A 12,788-nucleotide genomic window follows, 5' to 3' on the forward strand; every position below is an offset into this window, starting at 1 on the left:
AACCAATCTGTTTTCGTGCTCGGACAGACCCAGGGACCCAGGTACCCAGGGACAGACCCAGGGACACCCATAGCTCTGTAATGGAGTGGTTGCACCATTCAAAAACGTCCTGCAGTCAAAATCTTACTTAAGTCATAGTACAAAAGTATTAGCATCAAAATACTTCTAGCTGATTCATTATGCAATATGTCCCTTTTCAGAATCATATACTGACTGTATATAATGTTATTGAATTGATCATTCGAATGTATTTGCCAAATACATCAATCAATTTCAGGGGTCCTTGACTTGGAAAAGGTTTGGGAAGCAATGCTTTCCACAGCTCCACAGCATGTGGACCAGAGAAGCATCCCCAGAGCAGCAGCCATATCCCACAGCCCTGCTTTGTGCACCCAGACAGATCTGTCTGGGCCCATCCCACAGCCCTGCTGCACCCCCAACATTTTTAAATCAAATTAGTCTTGTTTTCAATTCCCTTGACATTTTCTTTGAAATTCTAAGAATTTCAAAGAACTCCACTCACACATTGAGAGCCTGATCCAGATTCTCATGTCCTTCAACAAAGCATTTCCATCGGAATTAAGAAGCATCAGAGAGTAATAGGCTGAGACCCTGCTGTGACCCCGCCCTTCTCTTCCCCTTGTACCTGATGCCAGATGACTAAATTCTGACCCTTCTTTTCTGATCGCCTGTTGAACATTTTGCAGACCTTGCTTTTTGAGTTGATCTGTATCTTTAGGGGTGTACATGACATCTCTCCCTTACCAGATCACCATAATTATGTATATGGGCTATGATACGATTTATGGACGATACATTTGAATGCAGTATAATTCGTTAGGATTCGATGCAATATAATCTAATACGGTTCTTATATTAACATTAGTTTTATCTAGACTCGCATCTTTTATGCATTCAATTTAGCCAACTTTATAAAAGTGCTCATTTTTGTAGCAAACTCAACAGCTGGATTAACTCGGCTAGTGCTCAGGCGGCTCAGTAGCAAAGTGCCTGACTGTGGGTTCAAAATAAATCCACCGTGGTGCATCCGGCTTCGTCAAACATCTGATTCTATACGAACACAACTGGCCCGTGTTTGGGCGAGGGAAGCCTGGCGGGGATGGTGATAATAGTCACTGCACACTGTGTCGTGTGTCTACACTCTACAGGCTGGGGCGGCACTTGTCACCAGGCCCTGTCACCAGGGAGTGTTCGGGTGGGAGGAGTAGGAAGAAGACTTTACGTGCATGCAAGCTCAGACCACGAGAGCTTGTAGATCAGTCTCCAGCTCTAGGTAACTTTGACAATTTGGCAGCCTACGTACTGTTTAGTGCACATTAAGCAAATCAGCTAGGGACCCCCGAAAGCCATTTGAGGGCCCCAAACAGTCCGTAATGTGACATGTTTTTAGCTTGTAGATCCATGATTTTTGTGAGCAACACTATAAATTCGGCATTAGCAGTGCACTGTAAAATGTATGTTGTGCTGAGAGAATAGGATTAATTAAGTGTTTGTTGGGTGGAGTGGAGGGGGGGGGGGGGGGGGTATATTATGCAGGGCTGCAGGTTCAGAAAACATGCATGCAGGAATATCCTCTCAGACTCATCAGTGTCATGTCAGTCTCTCTGGTTTGACTTTGTTCTTTACTTTGGCAACTCTGGCATGCATGTATTGCTGTCTACAATTGATCTACCTTAGCTCTAACGTGTTTTACCATGTTCATAAAAACAACACTGTCGGTGGTTAAACGTGTTCATGTCGATGACCCACAAATTAATATGTATTGGTCCCGCAAACCCAGATTTGAAAATATATTCTAAATTATTCAAAATCTTACATTTTGTCAAGACTTTTCAAAATGTGTCAAAAATAGCAGAACGTTCACTTACATTGTAAGTTGTAACAATTGTTATCTGATTGAAAAGACCATCACTCCACCCAACATATTATGTGTGGGGTCATTGCATATGTAATTATGTAATATGTTGGGCTCCTGGTACTGGTTGTACTGTAAGTAAGTCATTAACAATAAAACAGGCTATAGGTGCTGTGATAAAATGATGACAGATCTTTACTTGGTTGCGCGTTGGAGTTGAAATGCAAAAATAGCACATCAATCGTTCATTGTGATATTATTTACCTGCTATTTTCGGTGCGCATCGGCATGACACCGGCACGCAACCAAGTCTAAATCACTTCGCCAAGGTGGAAAATGTGTTTTGATCATGTTGTACGTGCGTGTTCTTGCTTGTTGCACCAGAATCCACATATTCCTATAGTCAACCACATCTTCCAAACGTTTGATTAAATGTAATGGCGCAAGCATTGTGAGCTTGTTTTTTTACCGTGCAGTAGGCCTACTCTTATAAAACAGAATGAGCGCGGAGCAAGTTAGTTACGGTAATATTGAAGTAGAATTTACTTCAAAGCTTCAGTGAACCAATGAATGCAAAAATATGACATTTGTATTAGGAAGAAAATCCGGACTGGATCCGTAGATCCGGATCCAGATCTTCAAATAGTAAGTTGAGTTTTGGTGATATGTTCTATATTGTCTGAATAAACTTTGTTAAAAGAGTGACTTTGACAGCTGTTTCTGCGTACAATGTAAGTCCATGAGGATCATGTTTTGAATTTATAACTATTTAATTTATAACTTCTGGAGCAATTATTTTTGACTTCTTGTACACATTTGGAGTTACATCATGGCAAGGTAACTACACAACCCAAACCTGAGCTACCAAAGTGGTCTTGCACTTTAAGGCCCCCGTCCTTTTTTCCTTAGAGAAACATGTTTATCCCCTTTTCAAATCTAAAAGAAAAAGCAGATCCCTCTGATATCTGACGATGACACGCGAGAGAAGGTGAAGAAGTGAAGATAATTAATGTTCCATCATCACCCACTGTTGATGCCAGCAGGAGTCCCACTGTATCTGTGTTGTACGCTGTGTTGTTTGATGTGGCAGATGAGCGATGCTGCTGCTTGAATCAAATCAGTCATAACAACACTGTGACGACCCTTAAATCCTGAAACAAATTAAGCCAAGCTGCCGCTGGTAAAGGTGCTTCCACACTAATGAGTAGCAATGCAACGACATGCAATGCACAACCACTTGGAAGTTGGAACATAATCCTAAAACTCGGACAGTCCACACGCAGGCGCCGAGCTGTGACCAACTGTCAGTTTACAATTTACAATTTACAATTTAGGCATTTAGCAGACGCTCTTAATCCAGAACGACTTACATTAAGCAAGAACAAAAGTATGGGAATACATCACATAACATTTATCATGAAACATGCGTAAACTAAGAAAGTAACAGTGGAATATCTATATAATGAAACTATACATATAAACTATACATATATACTACTATGCTAGTTTTTGTTGGAGTAGCTTGTTAAATGGGTGTTATATAAACATGGTAATTCTTCCAAAAGGTTGATTAGCTGGTCTTCTCTCTCCTTCATCCAAAACCTTGCCATTGTTTGGTTGTTTAAATTTGTGCGTGCGAGTGTACCCAGAGAGAGCTGTACACGCTTTCGCTTGCCACTGATTGTAGATTTGATGTCTTCGGAGTCTTCGGAAACATTTTGCTTGCGATTCAAGTGGATTCACTTGCGACTAAGTAAATTACTATATTTTGTCCAGGTAGCTTAGTCGGTATAGAGATTTTGCCTTTAGACCACAAATTCATGGGTCAACACCAACTCAGCATAATGAGTAGCACAGCTTGGGTGCGGCAAGTTGTGCGGGAAATACTGAAGCTGAAGGTATGTAGGTGTTGCGCGCCACCTTAGCAATCCATCTCCCAGGGGTGTAGCGCATTGTTACGGGGACAGACATGTTACCGGCTGATACCGACAATATGCCACTCCCGAGTCCCAACCTACTTCTTCTTATTCTTCAATGAGACGGAATGCAGTGACCTTACAACGGGGAAATTCAGGCCGATGTGACTGTTCTCTGCAACTTTCTGTAACGGTTTCACTGGTAATGTCAGAGCTACTAGCGTGAATTCAAGATCACGTAGGACACTGGAACATCTTGCTCTTATTTTGCACTGGAGTTTCTTGAGTAGGCCTACTGCACCAGTACAGCTATTGGTGTCACAGTCACAGACTTTGCCTATCTAGGTGGTGTAGTTCTATGTTATGTTCTAGGTGTTTTGGTTCTTGTCCTCCTCAGCTGTTTCCCATGTGCAATCAACCCTCATGTGTATATTAGTGTTGTTCCCCAGTCCGTCCTTGTCGGTTCATTGTTTGGTGTCACTCTGCTTTAGTTAGTCTGTAATTGTGATTTCTGTTCTTTTCTATTCTTAAAGTTTATTAAAAGTTTTTCAAAAGTTTAAAATAAATGGCAAACAAATTATCCACTGTTTTCGAAGAAACAAAGTATAACATAGGGATAATTTAGTTACTTATGTTTTCATAATAATAATCAACATATAAAACACGTAAAACTACTTGAAAAATGGACAGTCTCAAGTAGGCTACCAATGTAGGCCTAAAGTAAAAGTTCCTCAGTCAAAACTGCACTACAGTATTTGAGTATAGTTACTTTCCATCAATGGAATGAAGTCCCGAACGTTGTCAACTTCTATGGAGATGAAATGAAGAGGAACAGATTAAGCAAACATTTTTCTATCCGTAATTGCAGCCTTCTAAGGAGGAGACGGCGTATCACTGTCCATTGTTTCAGAGAAGCCAGCACAATGCACTGGCTTACATTTGGACGTACAAATGATGCAGCTGTTGGAGGGTGCGCGCCAGAGGCTTGATGGCTTGCTGTTTCTTATCAATGCTGTTAGGTTCAGAAATACTCTGTTGTTCATTTACTGTCAGGCTGCTTAGTAATGCAGCAGAACGTGACAGCTCTTTGGGAGATGCCTGACTGGTCTTTAAAGCACTCTTTTAATCAATGGCCAGATTTAGTCAGGGTCAGAAGTTTTAAATTGCACTCAAGAGATGAGTCACGATGTTTCCAGGTGGTTAACGGAGTGATTACTTACCAGGGACACCATTTGCTGCTCCCAGGGGATATGGCAGTTGCCACCCCCTTGCATTTAACCAAATTGTCTCCACCTCTGAACCTTTTTACAATTTATTATTTTTTGTATTCATAGTTCATATTTGACTCTTTCGCACGGCTACTTTGTAGTTTGTGTGTGTGTGTGTGTGACGTGTGTGTGCGTGCGTGCGTGCGTGCGTGCGTGCGTGCGTGACAGCCACTGTTGTCTGCTATACATTCCCATACTGTTATGTATCCCACAGGAATTTCTTTCCAAAAATCTCATTCTCAAATGACTTCACAAATCATTTCATCTACGATATGTAATGATTGTGAAAACAATGCGACAACACAAAACACATTGATATCTTATTATTGAAATGCCGTACTGTCTAACTGTCAGATGTTTCACACGCAACATCTTTTTTCTTTCCCATAGACAGGAGGGACGGGGCCCGCTGGCTGTTCACATCCCATAGCCCGGAGGGAGGGGTATCCTGGAAGTATTTAGAACAGTCAGTGGCAAAATCCATTTGGCAGCGACATTGTTGCTCACTCGTCTGCATGACTCGTCTGCATGACTGATGTGGTGTGTGACTCCAACGGTGTCACACACCGCAAATGGCTTGGTGTGAGAACAAAAAAAAAATAATAAAAAAAGACAACGCTCCTGAGAAACCATCATCTGCAAAATATGCAATCAGCCTAAACATGAGTTCTGCTACAGCTCTCACTTTAGTTAGTCAGCTAAAACCCACAGGAAGTATGAGTGATCCATGACAGTGGGTAAAACATTGTCATGTCAAGGGCCTCGAACTTGATATGTATTTGGCCACAGAATCCCATTTGAAAAGATCTTGTGCTAGGGACCCCCATAAATCACCAGCTCATTGGCCTTGGGGTTAGATTAGAGCAGGGGTGTCGAACTCAACTTGGGGCGAGGGCCACATTGGTCAAAAGGTCACTTGATGGGGGCCACAACCAGTTGCGGACGCACGCTCGATGTCTCAAGCCCAACACACACCGGCTCCGTCCGACGCGGCGCGTCAGCGCACGTCGGACGCCACCGGTGTGCGATAGGTTCATTGAAAATAATGGAGGCGGCTGTTTTGACGCGCGGCGTTCGCAGACGGTGTGGGAGGCCCTTCAGTCAGTCACTGCTATAATATCCATCTATCTATCTATGTATGCTCAGACCCAGCCAGCCAGCAAGCCACACACATAGTGCTCAGACCCAGCCAGCCAGCCAGCCAGCCACACACATAGTGCTCAGACCCAGCCAGCCAGCCAGCAAGGCACACACATAGTGCTCAGACCCAGCCAGCCAGCAAGCCACACACATAGTGCTCAGACCCAGCCAGCCAGCCAGCCAACCAGCCACACACATAGTGCTCAGACCCAGCCAGCCATAGCAAGCCACACACATAGTGCTCAGACCCAGCCAGCCAGCCAGCAAGCCACACACATAGTGCTCAGACCCAGCCAGCCAGCAAGCCACACACATAGTGCTCAGACCCAGCCAGCCAGCCAACCAGCCACACACATAGTGCTCAGAGCCAGCCAGCCACACACATAGTGCTCAGACCCAGCCAGCCAGCAAGCTACACACATATGCTCAGACCCAGCCAGCCAGCAAGCCACATACATAGTGCTCAGAGCCAGCCAGCCACACACATAGTGCTCAGACCCAGCCAGCCAGCAAGCCACACACATAGTGCTCAGACCCAGCCAGCCACACAAAGCTCCGTAAGGGAGTGGTTGCACCACTCAAAAAAATCTTCAAAAAACTGAAGAGGCTACTGGAGAACCTGATTTGGACATGATCTGATGCAGGACAATGTCACTATGACAGAAAGAGAAGATGGGTCTTCACACATTCTTACACACACACACACACACACACACACACACACGACTGTGTCCCTATAATGTGCACGGCACCGTCCCACTTCATCATATCACGCAAGAGACGCCACACACCAGTATGGAAGAGAGATAGTCACTTACTCACTTGTTGTAACTTGTAGGGATGCCACAAAGTGACCAACAGCCATATTGAATAGTCGACAGCTCTGCCGATTAATAATCGATTAATTGAACCCACCCCCCATATTAATCAATATCAGATAAAACGTATAAGATTTTATATTATGCACATGCCATGGTCACATAACCATTATATGTTGAGTGCATGCTTTGATGGTTACAGTTTTGATGAGTAAACCTTTGTGGAGATCTTCTCAGTTGTCATTGTATGCTAGTTACTGCCATTCAGGATGGAAAATGAAATCCATTTGGATTTGGGGAGAAGTAGTTTCATAAGGGGCTGGTATGAAGTACTTGATATAAAGAGAACATGTTCAGTTCACTAGTCTACACTCTACTCTACACCTGCCTTCATTTCATCTGATTGTCTGTCTGGCAGGCACTTAACAAGCAATCGTTAACTGTATGTTAGAGAGAGGGGCAGAGAAGAGTGGCTTTGCTCAACTTGATTTATACTTATATTCTCCACTCTGATGAAGGTACATGTTCGATATATCATGCAGCCTTACTTATAAGCCTATATTTTGTCTATTTAAAAAATATATATATATATATAATATATATATTTTTTGCTTGAGGCAGGCGGGCCACATTAAATGACATGGCGGGCCACATTTGGCCCGCGGGCCTTGACTTTGACACCCATGGATTAGAGTGTTCAACCTGAGATTGGGAAGTCAGGGTTCAATCCCCCGGTGGCCGGGTCATACCAGAGACAACATAATGGGACCCTCCCTGCTTATTGGCACTAAGCATCAAGGGTTGGAGAGAGAGAGAGAGTGCATTCTCCGGCAGCGGTGTCAGACGCTGCGTCGCCGCCAACTGCCGATAACAGCCGCGGCAGTGTTTCCGGATTAGTCTGACACCCTATAACCCTAACCCTAACCTCACAGGGAAGCCACAGTTGATTTTTAACCAGCAATGCATGCCGGGAGCCATGGTTGAGTTTTAACCAGTCATGCTGACACCCTACCCCAAACCCTAACCCAACGCTAACCTCACAGGGAAGCCACGGGTGTTTATTAACCGGCAACGCATGTCGGGAGTTAGGGGTGAGTTTTAACCATGCATCCATGCAAGTTAATGCATGTCGGGAGTTAGGGGTGAGTTTTAACCATGCAGCCATGCAACTTAATGCATGTCGGGAGTTAGGGGTGAGTTTTAACCATGCATCCATGCAACTTAATGCATGTCGGGAGTTAGGGGTGAGTTTTAACCATGCAGCCATGCAACTTAATGCATGTCGGGAGTTAGGGGTGAGTTTTAACCATGCAGCCATGCAACTTAATGCATGTCGGGAGTTAGGGGTGAGTTTTAACCATGCAGCCATGCAACTTAATGCATGTCGGGAGTTAGGGGTGAGTTTTAACCATGCAGCCATGCAACTTAATGCATGTCGGGAGTTAGGGGTGAGTTTTAACCATGCAGCCATGCAACTTAATGCATGTCAGGAGTTAGGGGTGAGTTTTAACCATGCAGCCATGCAACTTAATGCATGTCGGGAGTTAGGGGTGAGTTTTAACCATGCAGCCATGCAACTTAATGCATGTCGGGAGTTAGGGGTGAGTTTTAACCATGCAGCCATGCAACTTAATGCATGTCGGGAGTTAGGGGTGAGTTTTAACCATGCAGCCATGCAACTTAATGCATGTCGGGAGTTAGGGGTGAGTTTTAACCATGCAGCCATGCAACTTAATGCATGTCAGGAGTTAGGGGTGAGTTTTAACCATGCAGCCATGCAACTTAATGCATGTCGGGAGTTAGGGGTGAGTTTTAACCATGCAGCCATGCAACTTAATGCATGTCGGGAGTTAGGGGTGAGTTTTAACCATGCAGCCATGCAACTTAATGCATGTCGGGATTTAGGGGTGAGTTTTAACCATGCAGCCATGCAACTTAATGCATGTCGGGAGTTAGGGGTGAGTTTTAACCATGCATCCATGCAACTTAATGCATGTCGGGATTTAGGGGTGAGTTTTAACCATGCAGCCATGCAACTTAATGCATGTCGGGAGTTAGGGGTGAGTTTTAACCATGCAGCCATGCAACTTAATGCATGTCGGGAGTTAGGGGTGAGTTTTAACCATGTAGCCATGCAACTTTATAAATGCATTGTTTGCCATACATTTTACTGTAGATCGTGGAGGAAGAGGGAGAAACACTATTGACCACAGAGCTATTTTGAAAGTCCTGGGCCAACATGGTGGTAACATTACAATGTGTGCCATCATCTTAATGGAGTTGCCCATCACCATGCCAGCTTACAGTAAGTCCTTCCAACTTGAACCACATTGTTATACTAGTGGTTGTGAAATTGGGGTCTGTGGGGCCCCAGCAAAATGAGGGAAGAGTTTAACCTCCTGATTTTATAGTTTTATAATGTTCAGAAATAGTGAAAATATTATCTATTTTTGAAGGTTTCTACCTATAATGACATGCCCAAAATATGGGTGCCAGGTTCAGTTGCTCTAGAGGTCATGCAGTCCAATGAGAGCATGTACAATAATTAGTATAATGTGGAAAATAGCCGATATACAAGATAATTCTATACTTAAAGCTTTATTACGTCAGTTATTTAGTGAAGTGAATAAAAAAATATTTTGTTCAATATAGATAGAGTATGTTAATATACTTCAACTTCAAAGTACTTAATTTTTCCTTTCAGAAACCTCTTTCCGTGCAGTGGTTAAAAAAGACAATTCACAATACGTATAGATAGTTGCTATAAAACTATAAAAACTATATGTTGATTTGTTCCTCTGCCCTTCTATTGAAGCCTTTATTAGAGAGTGCGGCACAGCTGCAGCTCACCGCTCCTTGGCTGCTGCTCACCACTCCAAGAGATGGGTCAAATGCGGAGAACAAATTTCACTGCAGTAACGTGTGTGACAAATCGTACAACTTTGACACGATACTGTTTCTGGTTTTGAAAAAAAAAAAACCCTGAACGTCAAAATGGTATTTCTCCCCTGAGCAAGCGCCAAGCCTAGGGAGGTCCTCGAGGCACACCCCACATGGGAGGAGACCCCGGGGCAGACCAAGGCGCAGTTGGAGGAAACACATCGACTCACTGGCCTTGGAACGTCTCGGGATCCCCCAGGACGAAGTCAGTAATGTTGCTCTGGAGAGGGAAGTCTGGAGCTCTCTGGTGGAGCTGTTGCCCCCGCGACCTGACTGGATAAGCGGTTGAAGATGGATGGATGGATGGATCTTCTCTTATGGCGGTCCCTGGCACACATTCTTTTCAAACGGTGGTCCGTGGCCTTATATGTATCAATTTGGGGGTCCCTGAGAATGTTTGAGAAGCAGTGCTTTAGACAGAGTACACAACATTGTCACAGCACAGGGCTAGGATGCAGAGCAGATGAAATGCATTGTCATCTGGAACAAGGTATCTTTCCTCTGAGATGTTCTGGTCCAAAACTGGTTTCAACAGCAGCAGAGTTTACAGTCCAATACCTCCCACCAGTGTCCCTTCCTTAACCCTGTTACAGTCATTGTTCGATGGCTTACAGTCTTTTTATTTATTAATTTCCCCCCCCGATTGCTTAAGCATGATTTTGAAAACAGGGCTCATTTTGTAAGCACAGTTAACACAACCACATTGACGTGCGCGCACACACAAACGCACGCATGCACGCACGCACACACACTCACCGTTGTGATTTAAATAAACATTATTTAACTTTTCTAAAGTAAAATATTGTTTGGATTTAATTTTTGTAGAACTATGAGGAAACACCAGTACTGTGTAAAAGAAAAGGAAGTCTGCACAAACAGCTCTGCTCCACAGTGTTTTTAGTTCATTTAAAACACTGACATAATATTATGTCATTATTATGACTGGCCTTCATCAGGCCAGTCATGGCCGAAACGTCGTCACTATTATGTCAGTGTTTTCACTAAACTAAAAACACTGTGGAGCAGACTCAGCAGAGTTGTTTCTGCAGACTTTATTTTACACTGTACCTTTGTCCAGCACCAGCCAGGAACTGGGTGTGCGCAGTGCCAGTGTAGCTTTGTCTTCCATTGCACCTAAGTGGAAGCATCATGCTGACGGGGTCCTTGGGGGCCACAGTAACCTGGTGTTACTATTGTCATCATGGCAGACCACTGAACGGTGCGTTTGTGCCAGGTTTGGTGCGGATTGGAGTAAAGGTGCGCCTGTGGTCTCTTCTGTGAATAGGGCAGACCCCTGAACAGAACAGTGTTTGTGCATGACGGGCCCCCATGTGACTTTTCTCATGGCAGACCAAGTTTACCTAGAAGTAACAACAGAAACGTGATTCAGCAAATGCTCATGTGTCATGTTGCGATACGTGATGAGCTTGTTATTTTTCAAAGTTATAGTGTAGCACAGAAACAGGAGGAAACCTATAGCATTTGGGAATACAGTCAACTATAGGATTGTTAATGTTAGAGGTTAAAATAAGTCCTGGATTGCAGCTTTAATAGCTTGCATGCATATGGGCATATTCAAAGAACACTTGCCATGCCTACACATTATATTGTTGCTGTCTGGCAGAAACTGAACGATTACTTTAGTAAACATGGTTCTTTAAGTAAGTGAGCGAAATACTTCACCTATGGGACGGCGAAGTATTTCGCGAACGCTCACTTGAAAGAACCTTCTATCTTCTATCTTTTTGTTTGTTTTTTCAAAAAATGAACCAGATCTGCAAGCTCGAGCTTGTAGATCTGCTACCTTTTTTTTTTTTAAATTTGAATCCTGAAAAGTAAGTCGTTTTGGACATACTGACGTCACGTTTCCACACAACAGAGACGATGTACATGCGCACGCATGCATGTATTGCACACTGTGGTCCTATACCCCCATGAGACTTACAAATCCCAAATGTTTATAAACAAATCCCAAATGTTTGTAAACAAATCCCAAATGTTTATAAACAAATCCCAAAATGTTTATAAACAAATCACAAATGTTTATAAACAAATCACAAATGTTTATAAACAAATACCAGAATGTTTATAAACAAATCCCAAATCCCATGAGACTTGGTCCTACCCCCCCCCCCCCCCCCCCCCCGACCATGAGACTGCAGGTCAACTGGAAGTGGTCCTACCCCCCCCATGAGACTTACAAATCCCAAATGTTTATAAACAAATCCCAAATGTTTGTAAACAAATCACAAAATGTTTATAAACAAATCACAAATGTTTATAAACAAATCACAAATGTTTATAAACAAATCACAAATGTTTATTAACAAATACCAAAATGTTTATAAACAAATCCCAAATCCCATGAGACTTGGTCCTACCCCCCCGACCATGAGACTTACTACAGGTCAACTGGCAGCTAAACACAGATAATTTCGGGGGTCCTTGACATGAAATAGTTTGAGCACCACTGATATAGAAACATTTTTCAGAAAACTGTTAGGACTTACAAGACATTTGTAGAATCGGCCTCAGGTCTTAAAGGTCCAAACAGACATGGCCTTACCCCGACCACTCATTCCAAAGAAATGTTGAACACTTCCGCCTATACATGCACTGTATGCCCAAACTAGGGATGCCAGGTTGAAAGTGGTTAAGATGAGGTTTACAGTGTGAGATAGACATGTGTTTTACACTTATACTGTTGTTGTCAGTACACCTGTCAAGTCTTCGGGGCTTGATGAGTCACGCCCTGAGGATGATTGACAGCCAAGTCAGCCTATGAGTGTGCGTGCCGGTATGTTCGCAGATCCCCGGCATCCTGACTCAC

This window comes from Protomyctophum bolini (assembly GCF_963924005.1).
Source record: "Protomyctophum bolini genome assembly, chromosome: 2".
NCBI classification, from domain to species: domain Eukaryota; kingdom Metazoa; phylum Chordata; class Actinopteri; order Myctophiformes; family Myctophidae; genus Protomyctophum; species Protomyctophum bolini.